Source organism: Dendrobates tinctorius, unplaced genomic scaffold, assembly GCF_039654945.1.
Source record: "Dendrobates tinctorius isolate UK_male_01 unplaced genomic scaffold, ASM3965494v1 ptg000039l, whole genome shotgun sequence".
Lineage (NCBI taxonomy): Eukaryota > Metazoa > Chordata > Amphibia > Anura > Dendrobatidae > Dendrobates > Dendrobates tinctorius.
In genome coordinates this window covers 40,778,250-40,793,855 of record NW_027361707.1, presented here as the reverse complement: position 1 = coordinate 40,793,855, position 15,606 = coordinate 40,778,250, and the positions used below count along the sequence as shown (strand labels likewise).

At 40.5% G+C, this 15,606-nt stretch overlaps 1 protein-coding gene across 2 annotated transcripts in view; it reads left to right on the top strand.

The window, feature by feature from the left end:
* Positions 1–15,606, top strand: part of LCORL (ligand dependent nuclear receptor corepressor like) — a 125,018-nt gene that overhangs the window by 92,385 nt on the left and 17,027 nt on the right. The window lies entirely within an intron of this gene.

The following is a 15,606-nucleotide window of genomic DNA, read 5'->3' as shown; positions in this document are numbered from 1 at the left end:
AATTTTTATTCCAGCGACTCTTTAAATATAAAGTACTTTAAACCGACCACATTACTTTGCACATATGCACTTGAATTTACTTTTTGTATGTTATAATGTGCATTGAGTTTTATGGGTGTACATATATATATATTTCTTTTTATTTCTCATAGTGCTAATGGTTAACCCCACCACCCCCATCCCCTTCCTGGTTTGTGAAAAGCTGCCCCATGCGCCATTGTGGATTTTCATTTGAAAGAGTCATCCACAAATTTATTTTTTTGCTCTGGAACGAAGAACTTGCAGGCAGTTAGGCCGATTTTACATATAGAGGAGCTGTGGACTTCTTCCGTGAAGCTCCACCCACGGCCGCACCTCCTCCGTTCAGCTCCGCCTCCGTCGACATGCAGCCTGCGTACCCTATCTTTAGCATTAGGTACGCATGCCATGCCGATGTATGCGGATGCCTCCGCATACATCGTTTTGACGGTGCGGCGACCGCACCAAAATGCAACAAGTTGCGTTCGGCACAGGTCGCTGCACCGTCAAAACGACGCATGCGGAGGCATCCGCATACATCAGCTCGACCTGCGTACCTAATGCTAAAGATAGGGTACGCAGGCCGCATGCTGACCGGAGGAGGTGTGGCCATGGGCGGAGCTTCACGGAAAAAGTCCGCAGCTCCTCTATATGCAAGTGTTAATCTTTAGTTGTGGACTACCTCCATGATGACCGTCTCTCCTGTTGGCGATGCTCCTTCCAGTGAAATCATGTCAACAGAGCAGCGCCTTCCCTTCTGATCTGCTATGTCGACTGAACCTCACTGCCATTGCCATCCTAATTGACAGCCGACTTCACACTGCTTGTGTGGAGCAGAAACACCCCATCGACAAAGCAAAAGAGCAAATGTTGCTCCTATTGACGCAAATTGAAATGAAGCAGGAGGGTGACCGCTCTTTGCCGGCAGAACAGGCGGGTAGTTGGCATCTAACTTCCGGTAAGTTTGAGTCAATGACAGAATGACAGTGACGCTCGGTCAAGGTAGTAAATTTGTAAGAGAAGGTGCTGCTCTGTTGGCGTAACATCACAGGTTAACTTACCGAAGTCCCGGATAGCCTCTTTTAAAATATTTTTATACATTTAGTTCAGGCAGTCTCAACTTCATTTTGCTGTGAATTATCTGCCATTCTGGAAAAAAAATAAAACGGGCAACTTTTCATTGACAGTGATTTCCTATCAGGGACAGCCATCACTACTTTTTTGTATGCTTACAGTTTGTAGTAGCATTTGTTTTTAATCTTCTAGCGATATCTTAACTTTTTTCGAGTCTGGTTATCAAAACTACACACTTTGTAAATGGGTTTGTTCGGTCGTTATATATGTGTATATAAATATCTTTTGCTTTTTTAATATTATTTAACCAATGCCTTTCAGTAAAACAATCAAATGGTATTTGCTATTCCCTACTTAAAAAAAACAAAAAACAAAAAAAAACAGTGAAGGTAAAAATAAACCCTTCAATTATTTTGCTTATTTGAATGTTTATGAATATTTTATAATGGGGGAAGTTAAAGAAAAACAAAAACTGTGCCTCTGTTTTTAAGACTACTGATGGGGTAAAGTTGTTAAACCATTTCTTGTAGTTTCTGACCATTTTATATAACATTGTATATTAAACTACTGAAAATGATTAGTTGTTTACAGTAATATACCGGTTGGTTCGTGTATATTCTTAATTTTTAACTTTTTCAGCATTCCCATTGTCACTTCCATTTCACGGTAATTTGGTATACCTGCGTACAGTATGTGGGCTGCCTTGATTTGCAAAAGATTTTTTTGATTAATTTAAACCCCTTTTTTTAGGCAGTGAGTTATATTTATGCATAAATCAATTGCACTATAATTCATGAATTATTTATATTTTCTAATTTCCTGTATCTGTTATGTGATGTAAATGTACTGTAATTGTTTTGAGTTTTTTTTTTTTTTTTTGTTTATAAAGCTAAATCTGATTGTATGGAGTTATTTGTTTGGTTAATGTATTCTTAAATTATAATTTATAGTAGGCGCTTCACCGCTTTCCACATAACTTTAAAAAATGAATATTGATCTAATGAATTAACATCTAATAGTTAACTGCAAAAAAAAAGAAATTTCACTTGTATAATTAACTATATTTTTTTTTGGTTATTTATCTGATATTGCCAAGATAAATTTCTACAGCTGACGTTACCAATCTTGGTGCATGTTACGGCAACAGACCGTGAAAATGTGCAAGTTGGGAAACGTTGTTTAAAGCTCTTTTTCTTTACCAATAACACAGCACTGTGCTCTTTTCTGAGTACTTTTTTTCTCTGACCTCAGCATTGTACAGTATATTAAATGTTTCTTTCATTTACATATTTCCAGTTGAAGTCATATTTTTTTTTCTCTCTGAGATGTACGCTTTGTTAAAAAAACAAAAAAGGTAACTACAAATCATCCCAAGTCATGTTTTTACAGAAAATAAATTTTATTAAAATTTCATGCTGCTAATGTATATTTGTGTATCCAATTTATTCCTTGTGTGATGAATCAAAATGTAAAAAATGGCATCGTGATTCAATAGTCCCTACTGCTTCAAAGGGGCCTCTTGGACAGGAGGAGTAAAACTGGTATGTAGATGGGACTTGCCAGTGACTACTTGTAGCTGTACTGATTCATTTCAACTATCCAGTTACAACAGCAGTCTGAATGTATTGCGTTTCATGAAGTCCTGTGCACCACATCGGTCACTGAATAGTTATAGGAACTACTTTAAAAAGAGTGTACCTGTGATTAGATTCATAAGATTGCAGCCAGGTATGTTTGACGCGGGAATGCTGGAGATTTTTCATTTATTTAAAAAAAAGATATAAATACGTTTTGAAAAGACATCCAAGAACAATAGGAGACATGACTAGTCCAATGCGGTCCCTGGACGGCTTCTCACTAGTGATGAGCAAGAAAAATTGTTGCTTGGGTGATCTCTGAGTATTTTGGCGTGCTCGGAGATTTAGATTTCGTCGTCTCAGCTGCATGATTTGCGACTTGTAGACAGGCTGAGTACATGTGGGAATTCCCTAACAAACAGGCATTCCACACATGTATTCAGCCTGTCCAGCAGTCGCAAATTATGCAGCTGAGATGGCAAACTCTAAATTTCCGAGCATGCCAAAATACTCGGAGACCACCCGAGCAGCGAGTATACTTGCTCATCACTTCTCACCACCATGTTCCAGTTGAGTGACGGGACTCTCCCGATTTACATAATCTGAGTTCATGCTGCCCAAATCAAAGGCACTATGAATCAGTTTCCTTTTAACAGTACTACTGAAGATAAACTTTAATAGATATTACTAGAGAAAATTGCCTTTATCCACTTCTGTCATGCACTGATCTTTCATGCTTCAAAACTGCTCAAATCTGTCTACACTTCTGTCTTCAGTGAGGAATCAAATTTCAACTGCTTCTAAAACCAGCGAAACTGCTTAGCAGTCTAGAGACTGGAGCCTGAATAGAGAAACTGCTATTAAAAGCACAATACAAATGCTATATAATTGCCAGAACGTGTTCTTCGTCCTTTACACACAACAGCTATTCCAGAAAGTTATGTTACACCTTTAGAATTCAGCTTAGACCTAAAATTAAATGGATCCATTATCTGGAGCTCTGAAATTAAATACTTGGTAACAGCTTGGTGTGCCTGCCAAAAGTAAAAAAAAAAAAAGATTAGTTGTGTTGGAGAAAATGGGTTCCGTTTTATCATGAGTTTTGCCAAGTGCATTTCAAACATTAATTAGATTTATACATTTCTGTAACGAATTATGACTTTTTAAAAAAATTCACTAAGCAAAATTTACCAATTTTTTTTTTTTTTTTTTTTTTTTTTTTTTTTTTAAACTATTGTATATTACACTACACTAAAGGGTTATTTTGGTTTTAGCAGAGGGTTTTGTTTTCAAGGACTATTCCTAATCTGCTTACAGGTGCAATTACAGATTACAAGTCACAAGGCTGATAATGATACTGAACTAAATGTATGTCCATCTCCTGACAGGGACAGGTTTATCCACTGAAAGTATGAGTTTCATGTTATAAAACTGTTTTTATACAGTGCATTTTCGTTATCTTGAATTCAAGCACATTTTGTCAAAGTGCACAGCTGAAAATTTTCTCATGCACCCAGGAAGAGTGTACTCACAATATTTAATAGTCTGTAAGGTTAGGTTGACATTAGCGTAGCGGGGCTCTGCGGAGGGCTGCGTACTTCCTCCCTGAAGTTCCGCCCACTTCCACACTTCCGTTTAGCGTACCTATGTTTAACATTGGGTATGCAGGACATGCGGATGCGTTGTTTTTATGCGCCTGCCGACCTAACGAGAACGCAACAAGTTGCGTTTTGTGCAGGGAGCGGGCGCGTCAAAACGACCAATCCGCATGTCCTGCATACCCAATGTTAAAGATAGTTACGCCGGACGCATGCACAAGTAGGCAGAACTAAACAGAAGTGTGGAAGTTGGCGGAGCTTCAAGGAGGAAGTACGCAGAGCTCCGGTACGATAATGTGAAACCAGCCTTACTAATCAATTACATGGTTAGAGCCCCAAATATAAGGTTGAGAAACCACCTATCTTAGTCAAACACTTTAGATGGCTATCTGCAAAAGAAATCAAAATGACCTTTAATCGGAATAAAGCTTTAAGCCCTTGGATGTGTAGAGCGGGCTTCTGCTCTGAGCCCATTCTATACACTGAGGGTGAAGGCTGGGTTATAAAACAAGAACCCGAGTGTAACCGCTGCAATAGAAGCTAGCTTCATAGGAGATTGTTAGAGGTTGTCCACTACTTTATCATTGACAAATACTTAGGATACGTCATCAATGACTGGTCGGGGTCTGACACCCAGCACCGCCGCTGTTCTATGTCGGTGCCAGTATCTGCTGGCCAGAAATGCTCAACTGTGGAGCTGCACCGTCTTGATGGTGGCCGCAGCAGGGTACAGCACATCGGCCTCCTATTCAAATCCATAGGAGTTTCCTAAAGGGAGAATAATAAGTTAAAAATGCAAATATGTAACACAAGACGCCTAGAATTGCCACATCCATAATTTCCCTAACCAATATATATAGCCTATTAATCCCACTGGGCAAATACCCAAATGGGGGTGGGGGGAGTCAGTTGGTAGGTTGGTCACTTCCCGTTAAAAAAAAAAAGAAAAAACTCAAACAATTGTCACATGGACCCCTCATTAGTAAAGAAAAACTACAACTCATCCGGCAAGAAAAAAAGGCGTTCATTCAAATTTATCACCCAAAAAATTACTACGCTGTATGATGTAATTAATTGAAATGGGGAACAGTAGATAAGGGCCTCAAGCAACTAGTGCTCCTTTTTGCATGAGGGAAATTGGTTTCACAATTAACTCCAAATCTGGTTGGGTGACCTGGGAGCCTTTTGTTTTGTTTTTTTTTGTGGGGCGGGGGGGGGCAATGGATGTGGGGGCAGAAAATGGGCATAACCATAGCTGTCCAGGCTTTCAGAGTAGTCATGCATTTTCCCTGCCCAATTGGTGAGCTCCTCCAGTTCACAGATATGGCTGACCTTATTAAGGCACATAGTTGGCTATATCAGAAAGCTGTACCACATGTTGTTGTTTTTTATTGGACTTTAAATCCTTTTAGGATTTCAAGACTGATCAATACAGAGGCAAGCTGCAACATCCGTTTCCAAAATGTAAATACTTAAAATCAGGGCATGCCCTCCAAATATGGAGGTGGGATTCTACACAATTTTTTACAGAAAGTATGACTGGTAGTGATTTTGTAAGCCAATAATTTTGGTGTCCTAGATAACCTGACGAGAAGGTTGGAATGTTTCTCCATCAGGATGTTGAAATATTTGAATTTGGCTATTGGAGAGAATGGGACTCAGCCCCACACACTGCTGGCATTTTTTTTTAGAAGTAGGTCAACCTTAGATGGAGTATTGAGAAACATGGTGGCCAGCCACAGCATTTGTTCGAGGTTGTCTCCTAGAGAAATGTAAGCAATTTGGAAGATGTTGCTATCGCTACATAGGGCAAGGAAAAACTTCGTACTGACGTTTGAGATGCATTACCACATCGGACGAGTGTACTTCAGAAAGAGCCAATCTCATCCACATGTTCTTTCCGAAGTTGTCTTTTGTGATTTATGAAAAAAAAAACTTTGACAGCGTTTTTAACCCCTTAGTGACGGAGCCAATTTGCAGCTTAATGACCAGGCCAATTTTTACAATTCTGACCACTGTCACTTTATGAGGTTATAACTCTGGAAAACTTTAACGGATCTCGCTGATTATAATTTTCAAACTTTTAATTTTTATGCCCTTAAATCAGAGATATGTCACACAATACTTGATAAGTAACATTTCTCACATATCTACTTTACATCAGCACAATTTTGGAAACTTAAGTTTTTCTTTGTTAGAAACTTTATAAGGGTTAAAAATTGACCAGCGACTTCTCATTCTTACAACAAAATGTACAAAACCTCACATCACATTTTGAAGTCACTTTGAGTGGTCAATATAACAGAAAATACCCAAAAGTGACCCCATTCTAAAAACTGCACTCCTCAAGGTGCGCAAAACAACATTCAAGAAGTTTATTAACATAACATGCTTCACAGGAACTGAAGCAATGTGGAAAGAAAAAATTAACATTTAACTTTTTTTTTTTTTTTTTTTTTTTTTTTTTTTTTTTTTTTTTACAAACATTTTACTTCAGAACCAATTTTTTATTTTCACAAGTGTAAAAAGAGAAAATGAACCACAAAATTTGTTGTGCAATTTCTGCTGAATACGCCGATACCCCATATGTAGGGGGATAAACCACTGTTTTGGTGCACGGCAGGGCTTGGAACGGATGGAGCGCCGTTTGACTTTTTCAATGCAGAATTGGCTGGAATTGAGATGGGATGTCATGTCGCATTTGGAGAGCCCCTGATGTGCCTAAACAGTGGACACCCCCAACAAGTGACACCATTTTGGAAATTAGACCCCTTAAGGAGCTTATCTACATGTGTGGTGAGCACTTTGAACCTCCAAGTGCTTCACGGAAGTTTATAACGTAGAGCCGTGAAAATAAAAAAAAATATTTTTCCCACCAAAGTGATCATCTCGCCCCAAAATTTTTATTTTCACAAGGGTAACAGGAGAAATTGGACCACAAAAGTTGTTGTGCAATTTGTCCTGAGTACGCTGATACCTCATATGTGGGGGAGCACTGTTTGGACGCATGGCAGAGCTTGGAAGGGAAGGAGCGCCGTTTCGGAATGCAGACTTTGATGGAATGGTCTGCCGACGTCATGTTGCGTTTGCAGAGCCCCTGATGTGCCGAAACAGTAGAAACCCGCAACAAGTGACCCCCATTTTGGAAACTAGACTCCCCATGGAGCTTATCTGTGTGTGGTGAGCACTTTGAACCCCCAAGTGGTTCACAGAAGTTTATAATGCAGAGCCGTGAAAATAAAAATGCATTTTTTTCCCACAAAAATGATTTTTTTTTTTTAGCCCCCAATTTTTTATTTTCCCAAGGGTAGCAGGAGAAATTAGACCCCCAAAGTTGGTGTGCAATTTGTCCTGAGTATACTGATGCCCCATATGTTGGGGTAAACCACTGTTTGGGCACACGGGGCTCGGAAAGGAGGGATCTCCGTTTGACTTTTTGAATGCAAAATTGGCTGGAATCAATGGTGGCGCCATGTCGCGTTTGGAGACCCCCTGATGTGCCTAAATAGTGGAAACCCCTTCAATTCTAACCCAACCATAACTCTAACCACAAACCTAACCCCAACACACCCCTATCCCTAATCCTAACCCTAACTGCAACCCTTGCCCTTACTTTAGCCTATCTCTAACCCTAATGGAAAAATGAAAATATATTTTCTTATTCATTATTTTTCCCTAACTAGGGGGGTGATAAATGAGGAGTTTACTTACTATTTTTTTTTTTTTTTTTTTGATCACTGTGATAGGGTTTATCACAGTGATCAGAAAGTACCTTGAATGAATGAGTGAATGAAATCTTGTCGGATGCTGGCCGGCAGATCTCTGCGCTGTGCATATGCCTTCCATTTTCTTCCCGGAAGAAGATGGCTCCCATATAGGGGAAGCATGCGGGCCGAGGACCACCGGGAGGTAACGGGGGGGGGGTGGTTGGGGACCCTATTTCTCTCTCCTGATGTGCGATCACATCAGAGGAGAGAGAAATTAAATGACACATCTGACTTTTTTTTTTTTCTTGCAGTCGCCGTTATATGGTTAATAACTGAGATCGCAAAAGCGGGGTCGGTAAAAACTGACCTGAATCATGTTCTCTGGAGACTCGGCTGAAAATCCGACTCACAGCGCTGGGAATTCGGGTGTATCGGCGGTCGTTAAGGGGTTGAAGTTCAAAAAAGGGTTTGAATGCTCACATAATGCAAAAGGATGACGTATAGCACATGAGGCATGATACACAATAACATGTTTTCCCTATCCACCATAGGGTAAGAGAAATTTAATCTTGGGAGAAGGTCAGCCACTGCACCCAAGTGCTATAAATTAATAAAGATGTGTACACCCAAGTATTTAATAGATATTATATTCTGAATGTCATTAGATTAGAATTGAGCATCAGCCAGGATATGTTGTAAGTAATTACATGCTTGTTTCTAAAATTCACCTTGTATTTTGAGAAGGTGTCAGTGTTCTACAAACTATTTTAAATGCTTTAAGCCTGTTTGGGAGTTTGTAAAGAGAAACCATGTCTGGCATTTAATATTACTCTTTCTCTAAGTACATTTGTAGATTTTATGAATAACTATAAGCAAACCTGTCTTGAGGACTGGCAGCAATCTAGAATGATAGTTTCAAGGGACCTCAGCAGTCAGTGTCCAGTCTCTGAAGACTTCCGAGTATTTGCCACATTTCGTTGCAGCCTGTTTCACCCATTGATCACCCTCACTGTCAAAACTTTTTTTTTTTTTCTAATATCTGATCTGTATCTTTTTTCTTTCTTACCTGAAGAAATCAATAGTATGGAATCAATCGTTGTAGGTCGTCAATATACCCAACCAACACTTCTGCAGACTTACAGATCATTCAGAAGCTGCAGTGGTTTTAGCTTTACAATATTTAAATCCCTTTTTAATGTTTTGTTTTTTCCTTTTCGCATTTTCATCAACTATTCAGAATTATTGAAGGAAATCCTACACGGCTTCACAATTTTACGTCGACAAAAAACAGTGTTAAAGAAACAAATTTGTGAAATATTTTTTCATTAAATTAACTTAGTGAGGAGAATTTTTTTTCTTGTTTTCTATGTGTGTATATATATATATTAATATTGATTTATACTTTTCCATGTATATGCTGGACAAGATGTTTCACAGCTACACAATGCCCCACTGATAAAAGAACAAGTGCATTCAGTGTAATGAAACCTGATCAATTTATGGTGATCATATAATCTACCAAAGCATTCAATCTGCATACAGAATGTACTTATGGTCCTTAAATAATACATAAGTCTCCAACTGGTAGTGTTGCATACTATACAGAGTTCAGTTCACTGTGCCATTTATTTTAGAGTATTGGTGGTTACTGGTTCTCATTGTTTTATGCAATCTTCAGTACCACAGGTGCAAAAGAAGTGTTAGAAAGGCCTGCCACCTTCCAGATCTTCTTCAGTTCTCCACTGAGCCCCTGGTATTTCTCCAGCTTCTCATATTTCTTCTTTCTGATGTTGCTGTCACTTGGCACTGCCACATCTATTGTCATTGCTGTCATCTGGTTCTTGTCTACTATCACAATGTCTGGTTGGTTAGCCAACACCTGCTTATCCGTCTGGATCTTGAAGTCCCACAGGATTTTAGCTCTTTCATTCTCCACCACTTTGTCTGGGGTTTCCCACCTGGACTTAGGGGGACTTAGCCCATATGATGTAGACATGTTTCTGTATTCAATTCCTGCTACTTGGTTGTGGCATTCAGTATATGCTGTATACTGCTTGCATTTTGCATCCTGCCACTATCTGTTGGACTGTTTCCGAGGTTTCTTTGCATAGTCTGCACCTTGGGTCTATGGACCTGGTACTTAGGGCTTGCTCTTGTGCCGCTATGATTAGTGCCTCTGTGCTCGGCATCCAGATTTCTCCATGTCTGCCACCTCCATTATCTATCGATGGTACATCCCATGCAGCAGCTTGTCTTGCCGTGGTGCTTCATGTTCCTGTTCTTCCTTCCAGATCTGTTGTTGTTGCTGCGTTAGGCTTTCTATCAGCATCTCATCTTTTGGTGCCATTTTTCTGAACTAATCCTGGATACGCCTGGTTTCATTCGTGATGGTGGCTTGGATGCTTATCAAGCCTCGACCACCCTCCTTTCTGTTGGTAAACAATCTTTGTGTGCTAAACTTGGGGTGTAGACTTCCATGCATTGTGAGGAGCTTTCGTGTCTTCATTTAGCCAGCACACGAAGTCAGGAGGGTATCTGATAACTTGCAGGGCATATGTTTAGAGCTGGCTCTTCCGGACTCTTTGATGGTGTTTGGATGTTGCTGCTTTCCTTGCGTCCTCATCATGGTTACCGTATCCCTGTGGAATGCCGAGGTACGTGTAGCAATTCTGTACATCTGCTATGTGCCCTATGGTAATTCCACTCCATCAGTCTTGACTACTTCGCCTCTTTATTACCAACTGGCTGAACTTCTCCAGTCCAAAGGACATCCCGATGTCTTCACTGTAGATCCTTTTTAGGTGGATCAGTGAATTGATGTCTCGTTCGTTTTTCGCATACAGCTTGATGTCATCCATGTAGAGGAGGTGGCCGATGGTGCTCCCACTCTTGAACTTATATCCATAGCCAGACTCTGTAATTATCTGACTGAGGGGGGTCAAGCCTATGCAGAACAGCAATGGGGACAGTGCATCACTTTGGTCAATTTTGATGCCGCATTTGATGGTTACTTGTGCTAGTTGTCTTGAGTTGACATCCAATTTTCTCCATAGCCCCACTGAGTTTGAGTAAGTCTTAATTTCCTGTTGACATTGTAGGGATCCAAGCATTTACTGATCCATGCGTGTGGCATTGAGTCATATGCTTTCCTGTAGTCAATCCAGGCTGTCTGGATCTCAAGTCTTGAAGCAACTGCTCTATCTACTAGGAGCTGGTGCTTAGAGCCTTTGGTGTTGGACCCAATGCCTTTCTGAGCTGGATTCGTGTACTGGTTCATATGGTTCTGCAGCTTGATGGCTATGATGCTTGACAGGAGTTTCCATGTTGTTGTAAGGCAGGTTATTGGGCGGTTGTTGGATGGAACTGTTCCTTTGTGAGGATCCTTCATGATCAGCATTGTTCTTCCTTGTGTTAGCCAAGCTGGGCGGTGGCCTGCTTCTAGCAGTTTTTTCATCTGCTTTGCCATGTGTTCATGTACCGCTGTTAATTTCTTTAGCCAGTAGGTGTGGATCATGTCTAGGCCAGGCTGTTTAATGATGACTGGTTCTTGCTCTAGGTGGTTGCGGTGTTTCATTCTCATCTTGCAGACACATTGCACTAGTATTGTGGTTTTTCCTTCTCCCATATGTTTCTCCAGTATTGCTATTGGTGGAGTTGCTGCCTTTGTGCTATTACTCTGTAGTTGTGGAGTTCTCTGGAGAACAGAGCATTTATTTTCTTGGCCTCAGCTTCTCTAGTGTATCTCCCTAGTCTTGCAGCAAGTGCTGTGAGCCATTGTTTAGCAGTCTCTAGGGATTTGTTTGGGGTTTATACTTAACTAGCTTGGTCTTATTCTTCATCTTTGCACCCTTCTGTGTTTGTTAGTTGGCTGACTTCCCTACGTGTCACCTTTATCTTTGTCTCCAGTCTTCTTTTCCAAGGGGAGCAAGTACTTTTGTTATTCTTGCTGAGGCAGTAGCATAGATCAGTTTATTAGTTTGAGTTATGGTGGTGGTAGGTATTGATACGAGTGCTCTATTGACATCTTCTAGCTTGTTGTCGAGCATTCTTTGCTGAGCCTTGGCAGTCGATCTCTGGTATTGATGGTATTTAGTTTATCTAAGATCTTCTGTTTCAGATCAGCTGCATTGCTCTTTAGATGTAGGATTGGATCAGGATCTTGCACATGTTGTTCTTGCAGATCTTCATGTGGGGTGCATCTGCAGTGCAGTTGATCCATCTCATGTGATACTGAAACGTTGGGTGACTAGTTGTTTCTCAGTCAGTGGACATGCAGGTCTTGTATCCATCCAGAGTTTCCTCATACGCTTCATATATCCGCTCTCATTTGGTCTGCTGTTATAGTAGCATTTCATCAGATCCAGATTCTGATTCTCTTGCCTGTTCCAGGAGCCCATTTAGCCCATTACACTATACCAGCCACTGTATATATTAATAAATAATATAAATAAATGTTAGCTTAATCTGGCAAGTTCAAATTGTTTGCTTTGTGCAATCACATAAAGGGAACTTGTCACCAGGTTAGGCCGATATGAGATACGACCATCGCCTTTCAGGGCTGATATGAAGCATTCTATAATGCTGTATGTCTGCTCCCAACCCGACCTGCAAGATAAGAACTTTTATTATACTCATGGGAGGAGGGGAACTCTGGTCTGAGGGGGGGTGTCTCCCTGGTTCGGCGCCTCCCATCTTCTTGCAATCGCCGTCCTTGATCTGCGTGGTTGATGCGTCCCTCCATCATCCACGCAGTCTGCTCGGCATTGATCTCCTGCGCCGGCGTACTTCTCTTCAAAGTACTGCAGTGCGCAGGTGCCTGGAAAGCTCAGAGAGGCCCAGCCCAGCGACACCCCTCGGACCGGACTGATCTCCCACCTGGTGAGAATAAGATATTTTTCAGCTCTTTCAGGTCCGGTTGGGGGCAGATATACAGCATTATAGAATGCTATGTGTCAGCCCTGAAAGGTGGTGGCCGTAACTCGTATTGGCCAAACCTGGTGACCTGTTCCCTTTTAATGTCTGAAGTCATTTTACACATTGTAAAAACTTCAGCCAGAGGAAGATCACATAACCTTTCCCATAATGTCTTTAAGCTCATATCACATGGTAAAGCATTGCCAATCAAAAAGGAATGTAGCCAGTATGAAAGCTAAAACGTGAACTGCAACAGCCGTTTTGTGGCGAAACATGGGTAAGGGAACCTTACAGCCATAAAGAAAGCAATAACTGCATATAGCTTGTGACAGCACAGCAATGAAGATTATGTGCAGAAAACAGAATGGTGTAAAACGATTTTCATTGCTATTTGGAGAGTAGAGTAGTTTTGATTAACAGAAAATTGATTATTCGAAAACTTGGTGAATCTGGCAAGTTTGAATTGTGACCGATTCGCTCGTCTCTAAATTATTAGTTGAAAATTATATTTATTTAAATATAGAAATTAGATTTCTAGGATAAATTAGAAATATCAAACATCCAAACCTCTTTTAAAGCCTTAATAATCAACACTTTCGAATTAGAAAACTCCATGTTTTAAAATTAATAATCTTCAGATAAGCTTGCTACCACTCTGAGTGGGAGCTGTATATATCGTGCGAAGGTCAGAGCCTTCAAACCTAAAGCGGAAATCTTAATCTTTTACTAGAGCGTTTTCTTTCACAAAATACATCAGGTGAAATAAGTATTGAACACGTCACTAATTTCATCTGTAAATATATCTCTAAAGGTGCTATTAGCATGAAATTCTCGTCAGATATCTATAATCATACAATCCATCCAAAGAACTCAAGCCATAGATGTTCTTAAATTTAAGTTTTATGTGTAATAATGAGAAATGGCACAGGGAAAAAGTATTGAACACTGTTACTGAAATTTATCCTTAAGCCCCCGTCACACACAGCACTGGTAACTAAGGTAAACGCAGGGTTTGTAAGCACCAGGCGGTGCTTAGAAACCAGATGTGTACCTTAGTTACCAGCACACTGATGCAGGGAGCTGGTAACCAAGGTGCACATCGGGTTTCTGAGTGATGCGCGCCCCCTTAGAAACCCGATGTGTACCTTAGTTACTAGCTCCCTGCATCAGCTCGCTGGTAACTAAAGTACACAACGACGCCGCATGCTCGGCGTCGCTGGTGCTGATTGCTGGTGAAGCTGTCTGACAGCTCACCAGCGATCATGTGCGACTCACCAGCGGTCCTGACAAGTTGATATCGTTGTCGGGATCGCTGGTGAGTCGCTATGTGTGACGGGGCCCTTAGTATAAAAGTCTTTGTTGGGGATGACCGCTTCAAGACTCATACTATATGGAGAAACTAGTCACATGCATTGCTTTGGTGTGATATTGGCTTATTCTTCCACAAACAGACACTTCAAATACTGGAACTTCTGTGGGCTTCTTTTTATGATCTCTGAGCTTCCTCCTTCCTTAACTTTTCTATTGGATTCAGGTCAGGTGATTGGCTTTGCCATTTTAGCAGGGTTTCTTAATAAAGTTTTATTTATTGAAAATTTTCAACAGTTTTTAAACAAACACAAGACCTTGTCAAAACTGTGTTGAATAAGAAATACTACTTAGGGAAATGGATCGAAAGAGCGAGAGGAGAATGGTTAGGGGGAAGGAACGAGGGATAAAATAAACAGCACAAAGAGTCGTCTTCTTACTGATGAAGCCCAAAGAAGAAACATCTCTTTTGGGTGTTGTTGCAATATAAACATACTTTATTACACCTGAAATATGCATAGAGCCAATTCCTAGGAGTCCTCCTTGTTAAATCAAGCCAAATCCATGGCTTCCCTTTCCTAGCCTTGACTCGTCAATCCACGGAGCCCAAATTTATTTAGTCCTTCTTTCCTTATACACCCATTTCTCCATGTTTAAAAACCAATTTATTTTGTTATTCCTTTTTTTTTGGGGGGGGGGCTCTTTAGTATCCAACTAATGTTGTGCTTTTTAATTTTCTCGCTAAGTATAGCACGTGCTATTGCTACTATATCCGGTTCAGTTGTCTGTCTGTCTTCCACATACCCCAGTACCCCCAGACTAGTGGTGTTGGCAGAACCTCCTTGAAAACTCATCCAATCAATCCTATTACTTTCCTCCAGTATCGCTTTTTCAGGGCATGATCACATCCTTATGAAGTGTTGATGCGGCGTCAGAATCACACCTAGGGCAATGTGTCCATTGCAGCCCCAATTCTAAACAGACACTGGTCTTCTGTATACACAATGTATTAAATATAGTTGAGAGAGTCTGCTTCACTAAGAGCTGAGGGATCCTTTCCAATATCTATATCCATTGTACTTCTATTGGGCCAACCTCAGCTTCCTACCTCTGCTTACTGTGTACTGGGTGTTTCCTTAGCACAAATGGTAACAAAAATCTATATAACAACGATATTACCCCAGATGAGCTACTTGATTTACCAATTAATTGTATTAGTTTCCACCCTTTTTTACTTTTTTTTTTGTTCCCACAGTATTCAGTGCAATTTCTGAGAGATCGGCATTAAAGTTGTGATGCAACTGAAGATATTTGTAGCAATTGCACGAAAGACTTAAACACATTATCCAGAGTTAAGGGCCTGTCACACTAAGCGATACCGCTAGCAATATCGCTATAACATCACTGGTT